The following is a 22,434-nucleotide window of genomic DNA, read 5'->3' on the forward strand; positions in this document are numbered from 1 at the left end:
AGAATACAAGATGCACGATTGGCTGTATCTGCAGATGCACTATCAATGTTAATATCAATGTTATACTAGCCACTTTGCACAGTTCAACCTGTCTAACATACACACGCACATACATACTACCAAAGCAAGATCATAGAAGAGAGATCGTTTATTTGAAATATTTAAATAGGAATCACATGCAACAAAAACGAATGAATTCTTCAAAACCGTCCTCAAAATACAAGCAATAGCCTAAAGGCCTACTTCGTATGACTCACACACTATTATTTCCCAAAGTTTTAATTAGGCCAAATAGCTGCTATTTTTTACCATCTTGAAAAAGATCTCGCCAAATATCCGGCTCACTGCACTGTTTGGGCACATCTCTGTGCGTAACACGGAATATTCATGAAAATAAAAAATGCGTAAGCTGCTTAGTGTACATGCAGAGAGGCTGGACTGCAGCCTGATGCTAGGGGGTTAATGTGTACAATTATGTACCTTTATCTGGCGAAACACGAAAATATGGTTCAGTTAGCAATATGTTTGTCTAACGAGAGCAAAAAAAATAAAATTTTCTTCAAGATTGAGTAAAAATGATAGTTATAATCAAATTCTTTGCAAAGTTCATTTCGTGAATACTTGAGCACTTAAGGAGTCATACTCAGAAGACGCCATTGTTAGGATTGGCTTGGCGTGGCGTCGCTTACATCTGTACATCGTACCATTTCTACCCCGTGATCGTGCCGTCGATAATCTTCAGTTGTCGATATTTAGCTTCTACTGACATGTCCAGTCGGTGTTTAGGAATGTCTGATAAAGAGTCTACCCTTGAATTCCTGGACCATCTCGACGACTATGCTGTACGTTTGAATCTAGTGCCAGTGTGTCATCGACCGTGTCATGCAGTTACGACATCAGGTCCGACAAGCAGCAAGCTTTATTCTACCGTTCAACCAGGACGAAACTCGCCAAAACGGAAGAGAGTACCTCTTTTCCGCACCAGCAATAGGTCGACACACACTTCAAGCCCTCGATCGTCGCTGAGTCCTGCATCAGCTGGACGGCTCTCGTGTACAATATTATGTACCAGGTATGTATAGCTGCTGTCTTATTTTTAACCAGCCCAATTGTGTCTAAGATACGTCTACTCCTTCTTGTATAAACGTGTTCAGCAATGTCTGTATCTGGCAAAGTATCTAACGTTTGTTTGTTTTAAATCATCGATATTCCTGATAATTTCAATGAACATCGAATTTCCAGGTCACTTTATGCTAATGTGACTTTTAGTGGTATGCACCCCGGCATGACTGTTGATTCATGTCAGGGACTGGACAAAAATTAAGGGCGAGGGGGTTAGTTGGTGTTTTTTAAGGCCTGTGTTGGCACCAGATTGTCTCACCAGAAAATTTACACACCATATTACAATTTCAATGGAAAACAACAGGCTATCACCCTCCATAGTCCTCTTACATACGAGAACAAAGGCAATTCCAGGGATCAGCAAAATTGCCTTTTTAAATCCATGGAAAATAAAGGCCCTTCAAAAAGTGTTAGCAAGCAAATAATTCTCCGTCCCAAATTTTTGTTTGACCTGTGAGTCACAGTCTGTATAAATGATATGTTAATTATTGAAGTTCTCATTTGACTTTGAACTTTAAAAGAATACTTTTAACCAAATAGAAATAATCAGTGGAGTGAAAGTTGAATATCATATTTGTTGTTCACATCTGCTCTTTAACCATTATTCTCATCATGTACATTAATATCAATTGCCAAACATTAATAAGAGCACAGGTCTAGCTTGTGTTGTATTTAAGCAATAAAGCACACCCAGCGAAGGTATACATAAGATTTTGATCAGTTCACGGCATATATGCATGAGCGATAGCGAGTGCATACATGTATATGAAGTGAAATGGTCAAAATCGAGTGGTATACAGTCGCTGGGTGTGATTTATTGCTATTATATCATAACAGTATATTTAAATTCTGGCGTGGAACATCATAAATGGATTTCCCTCAAGCTGAGAGCACGCACCTACAGATATATAGCGGAGTTGATTGTGTATTGAAAAAATCATGGTTTCAACAGACTGCAATGTATAGTGAATGAACATTTTTGATGGAATCCAAAAAATCAAATTTCTTGTACACAGATGTACATTACCTCAAAATTGAAACGGTACAAAAATCACATGAATTATCAAACCTGGTACATTGTATAGGGGAAAGCTGTCAATATTTTGCCTAACAGATTCCAATGTATCATGATTCGATATGTTTTGTTGAAGCACTGTATTGACCACATCTTGTTTTCAAATAGTTGCAATAGTTGCGCAAAATGATAACCCTGCCTCAAAGGTATGCATGACAATTCAAAAATGCTTTTCTTAAAAAATAGCGACCCCCAAAAAGCCTTACCCTCAGTAAGTTCTGTTCAGTCCCCATGAAAAATAATTCTAGGAACACATGATTGATACGCTCTATTGTTTGTTCAACCTCTACTCAAAATGGCTGTGCATGAAGGTTAATAATAATATTATAATGTGTTGCTATCCTTTCTTTTGAAATTGCAATAAGTTGAATATGTTGGTAGATTTTTGAATTCAATCCCACAAGTCTCCTTATTCTTGTCACTCAAATTTATGTGTGTACTATGGCTCAATGACAGAAAAGAGCCCCTTGATATTTTTTATCTATTTTACTCTCTGAAGGGATCTTGGCTTTTACTGCATTAGGAAACATTCCTTTGAGTAACATTTAAACAGTAAACTCAAATTTTAACAGCCATTTTGATTATCGCCCCTTTTCAAAAATTGGTAATATTAACAAGGGGCTCTTACATGTACATGAGTTCCAAACACATATGTACAGACATACAATAATTGCATAGTCAAACCAAGGGAATGTTCTTTTTAATACTGTCTCCCGACACTGGCCAAAATACTATTGAATGAATCCATGAAGTGTATTTTATGAACCTTGTCTAGGAAACAAAACTTGGAAACATATCACAAGACAAACTGTGGTTGCAGAGTCTGTTGCACATTGTGTAATGAAAGATGAAACAATCTTCTGTTCTGATAACATGACATGCTCAAAAACCATAATTTTATCTTTTACTAAAATTGAACGAAACTATTTTCGGAACAACATACATTGTGCAAGAAAACCATTGTTTTTTCAAAATTGTAGCATAATATATATGTTTTCGTAATTGTTCTGTCCCAAATACACAAACATGACCTCCAACAGATCACTAGCATGTGATTTCCAAACATTTAACAAAATCACCGCTCTCCCCTGTAATGAATCTAGCAAGCATGTTATTGTTATTCAATTACCATTATTAAAATGCCATAATCTAGCGGGGACTACGTGTATGACATCAGCGATGACTTCTAGATCACATACTGAGAGATTAACTCTTAATCTATACTATTACTGGTACCCATACACAGTCACTTCAATTTTTGATGTGGGTGATTCTCCAGCGTGACATGCCCTCTTTTTAGTTCAATATATGTAAATGTTACAAGGCACTGTAGGTCTAAGCTGCATGATACGAAAGTATTTCTACCTTAATATTCCATCCTAATTTGACAGATTTAATATTCTAACGTATATGTTTTACTGTATTAGTTCTCGACCAACGTACAAAGATTTGGTCCATTTGCTGAAGCATTAATTGATGATATTTTTGCAAAATTAATAGTGGAAGCACGACCATACACCATGTGTCTTGGAGATACATTGATGTTAGTCTCTCCTACGAAAACAGGAATATTTAGTCAATAAAATAGGCAATGAATCAGTGAAAAAACGTTTTGATCTTCATATTTGTATATTATGGCATAAACTTATCAGATTGATGTGCAACAGTGCATAGATGACCAGTGTATTCATCAAGGGAGCATTCAGTCATTACAGCCAGCACAATTTGAACGGGGTGGGGTTCACCTTAAATTTGAAAAATGCAAAGGGGGTCATGTATTTTTCTAACACCATTGGGGTCATTAATTTCTTAGTATTTGTCCTGTTAAAAAATCAGTTTAAGTGTTCAAAAACTTTTCTCGGAGATAAAATGATTCGCTGCATTATTTCACTCTCGGTAGTCATTTAACTGTAAATCTGAACAAAAGTCTAGTTATCTGTCACATAAACATCTTGCCTTGGCAACTCTGAGACTTGTCTTATTGTAAATCGGGCTCACTGAGGACAATGAACAATTTCTATTACTTACATATTAGAGATATAGTAAGTTTAGTCAAGGAAAATATTTAACAGTGACCTGTTGACCACTAGTACCATGAAAAGTGACATAAGTTTAGTTGAAATTCCAATATCATATCTGTTGTCCACATCTGAACTTTCAAACATCTATTCGAATCAAGTACATTTGTATCAATTGTCAAACACCTCAGAAAGCACAGAATGTGTTTGTTAAGCATTGTTAAAAAAATTATTCATAGTTTTCTCATAGACTCCAATGTATAGTGAATCAACATTTCAGTGAAATTCAGAAATCAAATTTCTTGCATACATATCAACTTTTTAACCATTCTAGTCTAATGAAGTACTTTCAAATGAATTATCAAAGGTCTATAAATACACAGATTTAAACAACAACAAACTAAATGGATAATTTACAATTCTGATGATTTATTCTGTGTATCGTTATTTACAGAAATTGAAGGACGTAAACGGGGCTATCCAAGGACTAGCATGAAGCTGAACACATTTGTTGTGTTGTGTGTGTGTTTCTTCTAAGGACAGCGAGCAGGACAGAAGTTGCAAGGGCGGTGCCTATATTCGGAGACACTTGCCATGGGATAGTGAAAGATGTGAAACTGCGTACAGTATGGAAAAACACTTGCATCAAAGGAAATGCATATTGAAGCTACCTTGTATTGAGACCGTGCCTCAATCAGACCAGAGCCTGAGGATGAGGATGGTGGGCCATGAGCCGTTATACAGACAAATGACAATATCAACAGCGCTGACAACTCATTACAGGACAATGTTTAACGTATATGCATATGTTTTTGCATTTTCTTGATTCTGCTAAAAGCTCAATGATGCATTTTTAGTTTTGAACAAAGACCTCTCAACTTTTGAATTTTATGACTAGATACAGGCTGTACTCATGTTATTACACCGACGAGTCATAAACAGTGATTATTTGTATAATTGTATTTTGGGGCAATTTTTTCTATTCTTGGTCAAGAAATCTTCTCTGAGACCACAACTCCAATTGATTTGAAAGTTGGTGTGGAGGGTCTAGGGTAGAGCTCAGTAAGACTGTTTCAAATTGTGGTGAAGTTTCCATAATTGTATTTTTGGCAAAATTTTACCATTGTCTTTTGCCAAGTCTTTTTTTAATCGCTGCTACAATTGTACAGATGTTCAATGAATGACTGAAATATTAGTTTCAAAAAGTCTGGTATATTATTGTTTGTAATTTTTTTTCAGAAACCACAGCTTTTGTTTAACACATGTGTCAATTATTGTAAATATTTCATTGGAACAGTATTGTTCAGTGAATAAAAAAGACATTTTTTTTAATTGCATAACAGTTGTATGAACTTAAATTGTTGATGTGTGTAGTGTAAAATGTGAGTATGAGTAAAATAAAAGAATACTAGTATATCATGAGAATACCGGTGATACATTTTTAATTAATAATGGAAGATATTGTGCATACCATCCTATGGCAAATGCCTGCACATAATTCTGTAAACACAAAATGGAAGAATGCAGAAAAGATATTAAATATCCGCGCTGTACATTATGTATCAACTTGGTCCTGTTTGTTTCCCCATAATAGAACTAACTGCCCCATATCTATTTTCTAAGCATGTCCATGCATCATTACCAGTGTAATTGTTGATAATTCCACTGAAGTAAGGCCTTTCTTTTGAAATGGATCTGTCAAAATAACATAAAGGATACAGAGGCCATGTTTGAAGTAGAATACAATAATCGCAATCATACCAATCCATAATCCAATAACACTAGGTCAAAATTTGTAAGACAATAGTTGTAAACATAGACACAAAACAGCACAGAACAGACAGTAAATAGACGGTACACAAACAAAGTCATATTCATGAAAGAAAGATATATGGACCTCTGGCCAGAAGACCAAGAAGTGATGTCAGGTGTTTCGAAAATAGTAAGCGCATCCTGCCCCACATGTGGCACCCGCCATATATCAATCTGTAAGTCAGATAGGTAGTAGTCACTAACTAAGGCCCATGTCACCGATGCCATCAGTGATCATTTGTCGAAGAGAGATATTGAATTTATCAACCAGCTTGCGATACCTGCCAAAAAAGCGTTTGAATGTAGAGACAAGTCTTGCTCTGGTGTAACCTTGATTTAACAGTTTGAAAGAGAGATGGCCATGTCTCTCTACAAAATCACCATATGAACTGCATGCTCTTGCATATCGAATAAGCTGGGAAATGTATACCCCATAAGCAGGTGAGAGTGGAATATTACTGATGAGGTGTGGAAAATTAATTATACTAAAGTTGAAATCATCTCTCTTGTCATATAGCCTAGTAGAAAGGTGACCATTAGAGTCAAATTCAAGTAAAATGTCCAGATATGAAGCAGAAGAGGCCGTTTCTGTAGTCTCTTTAATCTCCAATTCTGGAGGATAAATCATAGCGAGATATTTACTGAATTCAGAGTTATTCAATGAAATAACATCGTCTATGTATCTAATGTAGGTTGAAAGTACGAGCTACAGAGACCTTTTTCTGCTTGATAAGGTTCTGGATAAATTCTGCCTCGTATGAGAACAGAAATAAGTCGGCAAGTAAGGGAGCACAGTTAGTGCCCATGGGAATTCCTATACACTGTTGGAAAATGTGTCCTCCTAATTCAACAAATATGTTGTCAATGAGGAAATCAAGCATACTGATAATGTCTTTCTCGGTATAAAACACTTTAGCGTTAGTAATATTTTTAACAAAATATGTAGAATTATACCCTAATACCACATATTTGTAACGGCGTGAACCGTTTTTGTAGAAAAATGCTTGGTTGATGATGTTTTTCAAGCGTTCTTTCAATTTATCATGTGGTATTGTGGTATACAATGTGGAAAAATCGAAAGTTTTAATAGATGTTATTTTTGAAACAGATCTTGATTTCAAATTTTCCAAGAGTTCTTTCGAATTTTTTAATATCCACATTTGATTTATACCACTCCGAGAAAAGACAACATCACAGTATGATTGAAGTCCCCGTTTAACAGTCAAAGAACAGAAGTCAGTATCTTCGATAACTCTGTTGTTGAACATTTTGAAGATCCTGCGATAAACCTAGCTTTGTAAGGTGTTTTGTGGAGCTTTGGTATCCAGTATAAGCTAGGCAACTTATTATGGTCATCCTTTGTTGTAATATTAAAATTATCCATGAATGACTTATGGTTTGCCAAAATTTCAGATTTGTTGAACATTGATTGTCTGTAAGTGGAGTTGGTGGAGCTCTTAGTTACACCAAGTTCGTCTATAAGACATTCAAAATAATACTTCTTACAGACAAATACAATGTTATTGGCAGCTTTATCAGCAGGGACGACAACATATTTGTCATGGATATCATTCAAACACTTAACAGCATCAGGATCTTTAAATACAGAATAGGGTCTTCTGCAAACATGTGATCTTAGTCGACCAATACGGCCACGCACTATTTTCCTCACAGATTTGACCCATTCTGACAGTGTGTCCAGCTCTACATCCTCCCTTTTAGCCCACTTCCTGGCATATTCTTCAACTGAGTCCATAATGATCTTAAAATTATGGTTCCAGTTGATCCTGCGAGGTTCTCTGAACTTAGGTCCACAAGATAATATCTTACGAAGGTGGTGATGTTCAACCAAGTTCAGATCACCAGTGATGACATGGCCAACTGGAGTATATTTGAAGGGAGATGTAGAGCAGTCACAGGATGCTGGTGTTTGAAGGAATTCATCAATTTTAAGTGCCGCAATGCCTTATTGCGGCACAAGGTTATTTTTGGTATACAATTATGAAAATAAAATGATGAAACAGTACAAAATGTGGCAAAAATTACAGGTTACTGTTTCAAATAAATGCGATTCGTGAGAAATTCGAAAATAAAAGGAATGACAGCAGAGCAGTGATATTTTATGCGATTTCACGCAATGTACCATGGGAAAATTTAAGGAAAGAGGGGGATTCCCATGATCACTAATTTCACGCAGAATCCATTGAAATCCTGCACAGGATTAGTCAGGAGACTGTCTTATGGAATCCATTAAAATGCTGTAATGGATTCTGCTGTGGATTCTTAAAGTGTTCCGTATATAGAAGAATCCATAATTAGATACCGTAGGATTCCCTGAGTACCCACAATGGATATCTCTGAATTCCCTTGGATTCTGATTGAATCCACGGAGGAATCCACAACAATGCTTAATGGATTCAGGTTTTTTCACGTAGTGACGTTTTTGCTGTTGCAGCTGATGGCATTTCTGATTGCGTATGTTTTCTAGTTGACCGTGCTTTGGAACTGTGATGTATTAGGGTATATTTGCAAATGTTGCAACTCCTGTAGATTGACATTTGGTGGAACCGGGGCTGGATTCATCGGCGTCGTTAATATTCGAGCGGACAAGGAGGTCTTTGAGATTAACATTGCGTCGATATGATATAATTGGCATGTTAGGATGGCTTCTTTACATCTTGATGACTTATGGAGTGTTTGGAGGTTCGAGGACATGATGAATTTCGAGTTAGGGTGACAGGGATTATATGTCGAGACTAGTGGGATTTGACAGTCTCCCTGTTTTGTTTTTGTACTGAAGGAGAGCCGGCCTGGAGATTGATTTCGCTCTATTTATTTGTTGTTTGACGAGGTTGTGAGGGTTCCCCGTTCAATCAGCGATTGTTGTAGAATGTTGAAAACATCTCTCAGACTTCGTTTCAATAACCACTTCTCCTCAGCGCGTCACAAAAACAATACCGCGGTTGCCCTGCCCTTTAATTCTGATCAATACAGTCTCAGTTACATGTCAGTAATTGACTTCATGCAAATCAATGAACAGGATGACAAAGTGCGCAAAAATTTAGAATCACAATAGATAAAAAATACTTGAAAAACTGTCCAGTTGGCCTAAATATTCGCCTAAAATTTACATAGCCTTAACAGTGCCCCCACATACCAGCTTTTGAGTATTTAAAGAGACCCCTGGACTTCAGCGCGCCAATTTCAAGCTCTCGGCGTAGGTCCAGACAATTTTGACAATTTCACAACCTCGAGGTTAGTCTCTCTCCTGTCATTTATGTACATTTACAGATTTTCAGATACTTGTAACTCCACATTGCTCGTTTTCTATACAATGCAACCATTGTAATTTTTAGTCTCTCTCCTGTCATTCATGTACATTTCCAAATTCTCACAGACTTATAACTCTACCTTGCTCGTTTTCTCACACAATTCAACCATTGTAATTTTCATGCTCGTACTTTTTATTGTAGAAAACACCTGAAGAAGCTCTAAATTTAGAGCGAAACGTTGTGTTTGAGGTATAATAATACGTTTGGAACCTAACAACCAGGTGTAGTAGTGTGTGTCAACCCAAGTTTCTTCTATTTTCACCCCACTCCACGCTCCACTGGGGATCATCTGAATTCTTACAGTTTCATATATATATATTTAGAATATGCTTTGCTGGAATCCGGCAATCTGATTGGCTGGAGCCGGGGTTTATATTCTCAACAAGAAGACCTGCGCGCCGCGTAACATTTTTGAGCTCGCGCAAATTTCGAACGTCAACTTGAGAGCTCAACGCGCCGTAATGTCGAACAAGTCTACGGCTTCAGATTGATTTTGATTGTTAAATTTTAGTCTAGTGCAGCTTGACGAACCAACAAATGAAGAGTTTCTGTAAGCAGCGGAGGCTATGTAACAACAACATAATTTTTAAAAGTTTTTTGAGCGTTTTTTGAAGTAAAATTCTTCAAGTTCGATGTCTAATCGCGATATCGATGCGTTGCGTAACCGTATTTTATGAATTCAACTGTGCACGCGCGCGCGTTCTGAAACGTTCTTTTTTAGAGTTTGTATGCGGCTGGGCGCTCCTGAACTCTCGTTCCAACTTCGGCCCTAAATAACGACATTGTCCACTTGTTTTTAACTTAAGCATATTATAATGAGGTTATAAACGGTGCACTCGGGTATTTGGCTGCGGATATAAGACCTCTGGGGTGAAAATTAGCATATTTGGGTGAAATAATCACCTCGCTTCGCTCGGTGATTATTTCCCGCCAAATATGCTAATTTTCACCCCAGAGGTCTTATATCCGCAACCAAATACCCTCGCTTGCCGTTTATAACCTCTAAAATATATATATATATATATATATATATATATATATATATATATATATATATATATATATATATATATATATATATATATATATATATATATATATATATATATACAACTGAGTTGATCAGGATAATCCAGGATAACAGGATTGTCCTGATCAACTCAGTTGTGTATTTAGCTCTACTCTAGTATTGAGCACTCTACTCCAGCTGATCTTGAACTAAACAAGTATATATATATATATATATATATATATATATATATATATATATATATATATATATATATATATATATATATATATATATATATATATATATATATATATAGTGTATGTGATGCCTGTATGAGTAGAATGTAGTGTACCGGTATGTGATGCCAGCAACACTGTTATTTGAGGACTCATCATAAACTCCTTATTCCCTGAAAGCCAGTGCTGGATAATTATGTAAAAGTTGGTCAATAATAAGTATGACTATATGTGGCAATTTCCCTCCAATTATTATGTAATCAAACAAGGCAAAAGTACTGGTCCCTTTATTCTCTATAATTAGAGAATCCAGAAGTATCCTGAAATATAATGGAATACATTTGAATCCAGCAGAATCCTGCAATGGATTGAACAATGGATTCTTAAAAATGTTCTGTATCCAACAGAATCCATTGCTTGATTGCTAGTGGATTCCGGTGGAATACATAATGGATATTGTAGTATTCTGGTGGATTCTTGAAGTATCCAGAACAAAATACAGAAGAATCCTCAATGGATTCTTTAATTTTGGCACAGTGTAATGTACTAATTGCAGTTTACATAATAAATCTCTAACATCGACAATTATGGGGATATATTAAAGATTTCCCCCCCCCCAAATATTATTGCTTTCAGCGTTAAAACTTTAAGATTGTTATAAAGTAAATATTATCATGTTTTTTGTATGTAGCCTACGTATGAATGTAGAACAAGAGTGAGAGATTGCCATAGGCCTTATGATCAAGACCGCCCTGCTAAACTAGTCTATGACTTATATATAAAGTTCAGAGAAGACAATTAGAATGTCAAATAGTGCATATATTAAATATTGTACTCATGAACGCCCATCCGTTGGCAGAATATTGGATAGGCTGTTTCATACATCCCCCACCACAGCCATGGGCCGATCTAGGCCAATAGTTTGCAAAACCTGGTGAGGTGTGTCGAACTTATTATGCGCACGTACCAGCTTAAACCCTAAAATGGTTAAAACTGGTGCATCAACGATTACAAATCAGAATTAAAAAACTTTGAACAGTAGCTAACAGCTCATCGTAAAAAAAAAATAATAATTTGGCAATTATCAATCTTCCGTTTTGGCCTTGTGGCAGCCATAATGTCACTAATTTTATTAAGAGAACCTGTTTTTAACTGAGAAAATGAAATACTGAACCAATAAAAATGCAAATAGTAATCTTAATATGCAGTTATGATGGTAATACATCCACTATTCACCACAAAACCATCCGTAGAACAGCAACTATTGGATTTTACTGTAATTGATGGTCGCTATGTTTAAAAATGGCCTCCACACCAGAACGTGGTTATAAGTGTAAGGGCTTTGTATACAAATTGATTTTAAATCAATAAAAAATGTAAACCGTAATTTAAATTGGTATTTATGATGGAAATACGTCCACTATTCCCAACAGAATCATCTGTAGAGCGGCAACTATCGGATTTTATATAATGACTGATGGCCTCCATGCGCCACACCATAACGAGGCTCAACGTTTGGTGGCTAGATATTCAAATTGATTTATATAATATTATATTATAGCTTTGTCAATACCAGTGAATTTTGTGACGTCATATCCATACATTATTACTTATAATGTATTCCATTATTCAGCATTGCGGCCCCACAGCGAGCAAGTTTTTCTTTTGAAAACGTAAAAAGGACTGCGCATTTCAAAGGAGGGAAAGTATCGGATAAACCATGTAATACACAAAAGTACAAATCTTGATAATGGTGCACAATATTGATAATAATGTCTTACTTTAGTCCTCACGCATGCACTTGTCGTCTGTCGGGCTGGCGCTCAGCATGCAGTACCCGTCCGATACGTTTGTTTACGACATGGTTCGCTTGTTGCCGTATAGGTGAAACAGAACTCAGTACGTTTGCAAACTCCTAGACGATACTGGGTTTGACACATGGCATATTATGTATGTCAGTGGCCATGTAAACGATGCAAGCATGAAAGGCTACTCGAACCAGCCGTAAACGGGCCAACAACGGCAGCTTGCTGTCATCAACCTTGACCGGAAGTGTCTACGGAAATTACTACGAAGCCATTCAAAGTCTCGGTCCAAGGTCAGCTACTGCCAACAATCATGACGACCGTGGACTCTCCGTTGATCTAACATCTCGGCCACCTAGTTCTGATGCACTGACTGTAATCGGAGACAACTTTCATTCATCGTTTTTTCTCCTTGTCTGTGGTTTCACCTTGCCTTGTTCTCGATAACGCGACGGTACGGAAACCCTAGGCCTCCAGTATGTTTGTCAACTGTACCTTTCAAGCACCCGTTTACGTCAAGTTCTGTTGTTCGCCAAAATAAAATAGCTCTTCTCAAGAAGCCATCGAAAATAAATTTATATTCACAATTATTATTGAAATATAAACATTTGAATAACAATGTTGAACTTTGTTGATATCGTTTGCAATGAATGCTGTACTACTAGCGACATAATAATGATCGTATTGATCAGCTGATACCATGGCATGCAGGCTCGCTGATCATGCTGATGTCGATGCATGAACATTCGTTTTCTTCATCTCTGGCATTTCACCGTGTCGGCTTTTTGAATGGCATGATATTTAAAGGTGATGTTTCAAGTTTGATATAGACGGTAGGGATGCAGTTCCTTTTCATTTCCTTCGAAATACATCGTTTTTCAATTCAAAATTGAACCGTGAAAGTGTTGGTCATTTTATGTGCTGAACGTGCGTGTTCAGTGCAGTGCAGTGTGGAGTGCATGTGATGTGTACAGAGTCAGGACGCTCACTGGCTTCAAACTCAGTTTAAATTTCCTTTTTATTCGTTTTCTACAACTACAAATTCACTGGCATTGCCAAAACTATAATTAAGTAATCTACATTCATGCTAAATTTCATGCTTTTATCACAAAATGCACAGTTGTTATGAAAATTTTGGTTATGCGGTACCACTGTAGCAAATAAATTGTCACTGTAGAGTTTTTGCTGAAGTTTAATTTTCCGGCCCCGCATACAGTTCGAGGTCTGGCATGCGAGACTACACCCATTTCAGTTGCGCCGTTAAAATCGCATGCAGCAACAGTAATATCATCGACATATACGATGTTTGTCAGCTTGTGATGTGCTCGGCTGCTCTCCATCTTGTATAATTTATCAGCATCAGTTTCCGTAGCTCAGAATTTGCACAATTATTTGCTATGGAAAAGATGAGTTCTGATTTTGAGTATTTAAATCCATGGAATTATGCTGCAATCAAACAATTGCTTTGCATTGCAATCAAGATCAATTCACCATGAAAAGTGCCTACACAATGGCAAGTTCACGGTGGTTAGCTTGAACATCTCATAATTACGTCATTGATACAGTGTTTCAAGTTCCCTTTCAAGTTTTTTCCTCTTCGGAAGATGAACATTAAATTGCACTAGTATCCATATAGACTTATAGCAACTACATTGTTGGCAGTTTTGATGCGTACCCTGCACGTCAGACACGTCACCAAAGCTGAATAATAAGCAATATTTTGTCTTTTCCGAGGGAGTATTATGACTAGAAATAAAACAAATTCAGAGGTCACTACATTATGCCCTTGGGTCATCATGTAATAATGATGTATTTGCTTGCTGTGTTGTGTGCGGCGGGCAATGATTTGAAATTAACAATTTGCGCTATTGCACAATTTAAGGTAGAAAACAATGGGTATCATACATAAAACTGCTTTATTTTATGAGCTGCTTTAGGAGACCGCGAAGATGACAAAGATATCTTCAAACTTCTCAAAGTTTGGTCAGCAGCTGAAAAACTGTTACTCCCGTTTTAAATCAGTGGATAAGCAGTTGTCAGTTAAAAAGGTGCCTCTACCAACACATCGTTCTATACTTATTGTTTTGAGTTACTGAGAGTTACCATGACTACAATGCTAATCAGTATCAGTATCAGATTACTTTACACAAGACTACATGAGACAGCGACACATAACTAGTTAGTCGACAGTCAGATGAGTTGTGTATATAGATTTCGTAGAGCTAGTAATAAATGTATTGAAAACGACATCGAGCCATATCGTATTTCATGACATGGTGGCAGCGGTAAACTACTGAACACAAAGAGAGAAGAAAGACGAAGATGGCAGCACAATCAAATATCAAGTCTCCTGAAAACTTCAGCTTCAAGCCCCCAGAGTGGCAAGAATGGAAACAGAGCTTTGCAAGATACCTGCTCATAACAAAGCTCAACAAAGAAGACGGCGAAAACCAGGTAAATTCTCTATCTATCATATGGGAGCTGAGTCAGAGAAAATCCTCACGCGATTCAAATTCGATGGAGAAACAGATGCAAACGACTTTGAGAAAGTCTTAGAGAAATTTGACGAGCACTTTGTTCCCAGAAACAATGTCGTCCATGAAAGGGCGCGTTTCCGCCGTCGCGTACAAAAGGCAGGGGAAACCGTGGAGGCATATTAAGAGATCTTTACCATATAATCAACAAATGTGAGTACGGTGACAGGGATGAGCACATCAGAGATCAGTTAATCTTTGGCATTCAGGATAAAGAACTGTCACGGAAACTACAGTGTAAACCCACATAACGGTAGAAAAAGCTGTAGACATGGCGATGTATTCTGAAACAGTGACCCACCAAGTAGCAGCACAAGGAAAAGCCCAGGCCTTAGATGAAGTTGCACAGAAAGGCAAAGGCAAATTTTGGTCTGGTAAAAACCCCCATAGAAGTAAAAAGGAGGAAAATTCCAGAGGTACCTGTACTAGGTGTGGCCGTAAACATGAGAAGGGTGTTTGCCCAGCCAAAGGAAAGCAGTGTAATAAATCCAACAAAACGGGACACTTTGCAGCTGTCTGCAGAAGTAACAGGTGTCAAAGAGGTCACGACTGCCAAAAGTGAAGATGAAGTTGGGTCAGTAAAACATTCACTTTTTCTCGGAGAAGATTCCAGCGCAGGAAAAAGACTGGGTGACTGGCAGGTAAATTTGAAGATTAACGGAAAAGTAATTATCTTCAAGATTGATACCGGAGCCGACATCACGGTTATCTCTGAGAAAGCACATAAACGCATTCCAAAGTGCGCAATTTGAACCCCTAGATACCAATCTTATCAGCCCAGGATGTAAGATGAACTGTAAAGGATGGTTCATTGCCGATATAAAGCAGAAGGGGAAAATTTATCATGCCAAGGTCTACGTCATTGAGGGAGATCATGTTAATAATCTACTCGGACGAGAATTCGCATGTGAGATGGGCCTAGTAATTAGAACTGAGGAAGTTGTCAAGCCTGATAGTCAAAAACAAACAAACCAAAGCGTGTTTGAAGACATAGGCATATTCAATTGCAAGCCAGTAAAGATACAGCTGAAAGATGGAGCGAAGCCATACAGTGTTAATACAACAAGGCGAATTCCATTTCCAGTCCTTCCCAAAGTAAAGGAAGAATTACAGAGAATGATAGAGGGCAGAATCATCGAAGAGGTACTGAACCTACAGAGTGGTGTGCCCCGATGGTGGTGGTCGCAAAATCGTCAGGAAAAGTTGGTATATGCGTGGATCTGAGGAAACGCAATGAAGAAGGGAAGAGAGAAAGGTATGTGCTTAAACTTTAGAAGACATACCCAAAAAACTAGCAGGGTCCAAAGTTTTCTCGGAATTAGATGCTTTGAGTGGATTCTGGCAGATTCCATTAGATCCAGCAAGTTCAAGGTTAACTACATTCATCACACCATTTGGTCGATTCTGTTTTAAAATACTGCCACACTCGGAATCGCCTCCGCACCAGAAATATTCCAGCGTTTGATGACAGACTTGTTACGTGACAATGGAAAGCAGAAGCGATTACCAAATCATCACAATACGTACAGGACATGAAAACAGGACTAAAAACCAGAGTTAATGCGAGATAAGAAAAACAAGTATTAAGTTCTTTGGAGGAATAATCAGCGCAGATGGATCAGCGCGGATCCAGAAAAGGTAAGGCAATTCAGGAGTTGAAACCGCCAACAAACAAACACGAGTTAAACAACTATTCGGTATGGTAAACTATCTTGGAAAATTCCTACCAAATTTTTCAACAGTGATACAGCCAATAAGTGAATTTGTGAAGACAGATGTAGCATGGGTCTGGAGCGTAAAGCAAGTGGAGCATTCCAGAAAATGAAGCCATTGGTATCTACTACGCCAATACTTGCATTCTACGACCCAAGCAAACCAACAATAGTGAGTGCAGATGCCAGCAGCTATGGACTAGGTGCAGTCTTGCTGCAACAACATGATGATGTCAAAAGGCCTGTTGCATGTGCTTCACTTACACTAACGAAAGCAGAGCAGCAGTACGCACAAATCGAAAAGGAGTGTTTAGCAAGCGTTTGGGCTTGTGAGAAATTCTCCCGATACATCACTGGTCTAGAGTCATTCATACTATAGACTGACCACAAATCACTAGTACCACTGATCAATAGTCAAGATATCGACAAAGCACCACTAAGATGTCAACAATTACTACTAAGGTTAATGCGATTCAATGCAAAGTCAGTATACGTACCTGGAAAAGAATTAGTAGTGGCAGACACACTGTCAAGAAATCCGATTCAGTGTATAGAGAAACATGATACAGAAGGTGAAATACAAGGACATGTCGATAACCTGGAAGGAATGGAACCAGGAACACCAGACAAGATGGAAGAAATCAGACAAGCAACGATGGATGATGAACAACTGAGGTTAGTACTAGAATATACCAGTCTAGGATGGCCAAAATGAGCAAAAGAAGTGCCAGACGAAATTCAACAGTATTACTCAGTGAGAAACCAGCTTTCATTGAATGATGGCAATCTCACTTATCAAGACAGGATTTTTATTTTTATTTATAATATTCATCCACAGCGGACACAAAACGTGTACCGACATGAGATAGGATGACTGAAACAGGTGCGAACCACCTATACAAAGCCAGTCACCCTAATGAAATGAAATATGTACAAATGAAAAAAGCAAACAACAATAACATACAGGAGATAAAAAATGAAGAAAGTCTTAAACAAAACAATAAAAATCTACATAGGTCTACACCTGCTACACAGACAACGAGAAATCCACGTACAAGTGTTGTCTGGATCAAAACAGTTATAAAATTTATCCCAATACCATTTCGTCAATGTTACTCTAAATGTACAAAGTGAAGCAGTGGTTCTAATTGTCGCCGGTAAATTGTTCCAGAGAATGACAATTCTATTAAAGAGAAGGTGTTGGAAGTGACAGTTTTACAATGGTTTCTATCCAGTGCATTTGTATCAGCACTAGAACGTGTATTAATTTTAGATGAGTGAGTTTTGACATACTTATGAACATTTAAAGAGTATTTCCCAGTAGTGCATTTATAAAAGAAAGTCATACCAACAAGGATTGTCATACCAACCACAATGAGAGAGGAAATCCTGGAGAAAATCCATGAGGGACATCAAGGTGTGACAAAATGCCGTGAACGAGCAATCAATGCAGTATGGTGGCCTGGCATCACCAGTTATATCAAAAGAAAGATAGCTAATTGCAAATTCTGCATGGAAAATAAACCAACACAGCAAACGGAGCCGATGATGCAACGCCATTGCCATAGAGACCATGGCAGAACATAGCTGTCGATCTATGCGATCTCAACAATAATAAATATATGGTCCTCATGGACTACTACAGCAGATACTTAGAATCGTACATATGACAAGTAACATATGGAAAGCAACAAAATCTGTTTGCCAGATGGGGAATTCCGGAAGAAATATTTTCCGACGATGGTCCGCAGTTTTCATCAGCAGAATTCCAAGAGTTCGGCAGAAAGTATGGATTTCGATCACATCTAGTCCACATGACCCACAATCCAACGGGGAGGCAGAAAGTGGAGTACGCATCTTGTGGTTATACGCGGGGTCAGAGATATATACGTTAAGCATTTTCACCTACATATGATAAAATGGCAGACGAAACTGCCGTATTATCAGGACTGTTGGAGGGGGCGTATAAGGCTGCTCCAAACGAGATCTTGGAAGAAGAGACTTATTCTTGGGGAGGTCTGGGAAGTTTGTTACTTATTCCTTATTCCTTATTCCTTATTCGAATGTGAAGTTTGTTACTTATTCCTTTTTCCTTATTCCCTATTCGAACGTGAAGTTTGTTACTTATTTTTTATTCGTTACTTATTCCTTTTTCCTTATTCCTTATTCGTTACTTATTCCTTTTTCCTTATTCCTTATTCGTTACTTATTCCTTTTTCCTTATTCCTTATTCGAACGTGAAGTTACTTATTCCTTTTTCCTTATTCCTTATTTATTACTTATTACTTATTACTTTTTCCTTATTCCTTTTTCGAAGTTTGTTACTTATTCCTTTTTCCTTATTCCTTATTCGAAGTTTGTTACCTATTCCTTTTTCCTTATTCCTTATTCGTTACTTATTCCTTTTTCCTTATTCCTTATTCGAACGGGAAGTTACTTATTCCTTTTTCCTTATTCCTTTTTCGAAGTTTGTTACTTATTCCTTTTTCCTTTTTCCTTATTCGAAGTTTTTCCTTTTTCCTTATTCGAAGTTTTTCCTTATTCCTTATTCGAAGTCTGTTACTTATTCCTTTTTCCTTATTCCTTATTCGTTACTTATTACTTTTTCCTTATTCCTTTTTCGAAGTTTGTTACTTATTCCTTTTTCCTTTTTCCTTATTCGAAGTTTTTCCTTATTCCTTATTCGAAGTCTGTTACTTATTCCTTTTTCCTTATTCCTTATTCGAAATCTGTTACTTATTCCTTTTTCCTTATTCCTTATTCGAAGTCTGTTACTTATTCCTTTTTCCTTATTCCTTATTCGAAATCTGAAGTTTTTTACTTATTCCCTATTCGAAATCTGAAGTTTGTGACTTATTCCTTATTCGAAATCTGAATTATTACATATGTACCATAGTTTACTTGCATCGAAGCGCGCGCGTACTACCGGTATTTGTACTGCAGTGCAATACCGAAAACATTATGCCATTCCTTTATGTTAATGAGTATTTACCACTTTTGACCTGGAGCTATTTATTATTGTAAACACAAAAAATGTCGTCAATAAGATTTCGTTTCACTCGGTTCGATGCTTGTTATAGTAAAATGCATGACATTACCGATTAAAAACTATGACATAGAAAATTGAATGTACTTATTATAGTGTGATGATGATTTTTATTATCCGGAAGAGCAGTTTGTTTGTCAGCTAAGCAAAAACATTGACAACGGGCGACGTCCGTTTCTAGCTCCATTATAGATACACGGTGGCCGCCGTGGTACGGCGGCCATTATACATCGAAACACATGTAACTGCGGGCGCAGCGGAGCCAGTTAAATTGTTAACATTTTCAGAGACGTTTTTGCCAGTAGTTTTCTCACCGGACATTCCCTGTTTACAATAAAAAGTCACTTTTGCATGCAGTTTATTCTGTGCTTGTGTGTCTTACATGCTATTGATAACAGACACTGAGTAAGCGCTTGTGTGCCACGGAGCCGTGAACACTGATAAAAAAAATTTGATCGTTCGACAAGTTACGTTTGCCGTATCTTACTCTTAAATTTCCCGTAAAAATCTTCGAACTGTTATTTGTATCGATCATTTAGAAGAATTTCAAGCTCAAAATGTGAAAAAATCAAAAGCGTTCCATGTTCAAAGTTCTCTTCGTTTGGCTATCTATGGCATGTTGCTACGTATGTGTGAGCGATCGCAAGCAGAGTTCAAGCCCTCCGACGTTCCTCTTACGTCATTCTTGATAAACAAGTAAACAATAGTTTAGCCAATCAAAATGGAAAGTATGGCGACGTTGACCAATGAAAAGTGAAATCTGATTCGATGCCTCATTACAGTGATGTCAATGTTATATAACTCCGCAAGGTCGCCCTGAAGCTTTGACAGACAAGTAGTACGCACGACTAATCGTCGACTCTCTCGATAAATGATGCAAATAAAAGATAGAACATATGTAATAATAACAGAACCCCATGGTCTGTGAGTGCAAGCACGCCGCACTAGTGGTATTTGCACTCGTGCTGCGGTGAATTCGGCTGTCCTTTCACTCCCTTCGCTCGTGAAAGGACTGCTGCTCGTGAAAGGACTGCTGCCGAATACATGCACACCGCAGCACTCGTGCAAATACCGCTAGTACGGCGTGCTTGCTGCACAGGCCATGGGGTTCTGTCATAGTGTGTGACTTATTCCTTATTCACAACCTGAACTTTTTGACTTATTCCTTATTCGAAATCTCAAGTTTTTGACTTATTCCTTATTCGAAATCTGAAGTTTGTGACTTATTCCTTATTCCTTATTCGAAGTTTTTCCTTATTCCTTATTCGAAGTCTGTTACTTATTCCTTTTTCCTTATTCCTTTTTCGAAATCTGAAGTTTGTTACTTATTCCTTTTTCCTTATTCCTTATTCGAAGTTTGTTACTTATTCCTTTTTCCTTATTCCTTATTCGAAATCTGAAGTTGTTTACTTATTCCCTATTCGAAATCTGAAGTGTGTGACTTATTCCTTATTCACAACCTGAACGTTTTGACTTATTCCTTATTCGGAATCTCAAGTTTTTTACTTATTCCCAATTCGAAGACTTATTCCTTATTCCTTATTCGAAGTTTGTTACTTATTCCTTTTTCCTTATTCGAACGTTTTCCTTATTCCTTATTCGAACGTGAAGTTTGTTACTTATTCCTTATTCCTTATTCGAAGTTTGTTACCTATTCCTTTTTCCTTTTTTCTTATCGTTGCTAATTAAGTCGAATAGCGCTGATCGCAAATGACGTCACTGTTCTCTCTCATTAATATGTATAAATAAACCTTTGTCCGCATTTTCCACATAAACGACGAAAATAAAACCTGCGAGTGTTAGAAAGGCTATTTAGCGTCACACTTATTCGTATGAATTGATGACTGAAACTACAAGCTGCGACAACAGCCGCGCATACAACGACAAAATTTGTCCTAATTTCAGCTTATTTGTCCGAAAGTCGCGCGCGTGCAGCTATATTTAGTAACAAACCCGAAATCGCGATCAACGCTATTTTTTTGTTAGGATTGTGATATCAAACCATACTTCTTACGCATTTACAATCGCGGCAACAGTACGTAGCTGTAGGCTACCATATCAGTTAAGTCCCGGTGAGTACCGGCCAATTCTACGGGGGACCGCTGCAGTATGAAGCAAAACCGAAGACTAAATGTCAAAGATTAATGAAAATAAATAAGCAATTTCTTACCCTCATGTTAAATTCTGATAAAAAGCTGCATTTGAAAGTTATTTACGACTACGGCAACTACCAACATTACCTTACCGGGCCATATTTGAAATACAAGGGCAGTGCACAACCCTCTAAACTAAGCGTAGGGCATCGGCAAAATCTTTGTTGCAGCGTGAATGTACAAAAGCGAATCGAAAGCAAAGACATTAAAAACTAATGAATATTACACAAGTGAAGTCCAATTCTAGCTTTTTTCAGGTTGAGATCATTGGTATTTGTAAGAAAGTTACGATCGCGGCGACTATATAAGCTGTAGCCTGGTGTCACCCACGGGCGCCATCTTGGAAATTAGGTGGTTACCAAACAGACAGCTAGGGCAAATTCTATGCCGTACCATGATCACGAAACATAATATTTGAGATCAAAATGTCAAAAACTAATGCTTACAACATCTTTACAACTCAACACGCTTGCGCAATTTGTTGTAGTAAATTACGTTTTTGAACAATTTACGATTACGGCAACCGGCTATGTGCTTGCATTGATCATGCACACCGCACTGTAAGTGACATAGCGAA

This window comes from Ptychodera flava, chromosome 19 (assembly GCF_041260155.1).
Source record: "Ptychodera flava strain L36383 chromosome 19, AS_Pfla_20210202, whole genome shotgun sequence".
In the NCBI taxonomy this organism is placed as follows: domain Eukaryota; kingdom Metazoa; phylum Hemichordata; class Enteropneusta; family Ptychoderidae; genus Ptychodera; species Ptychodera flava.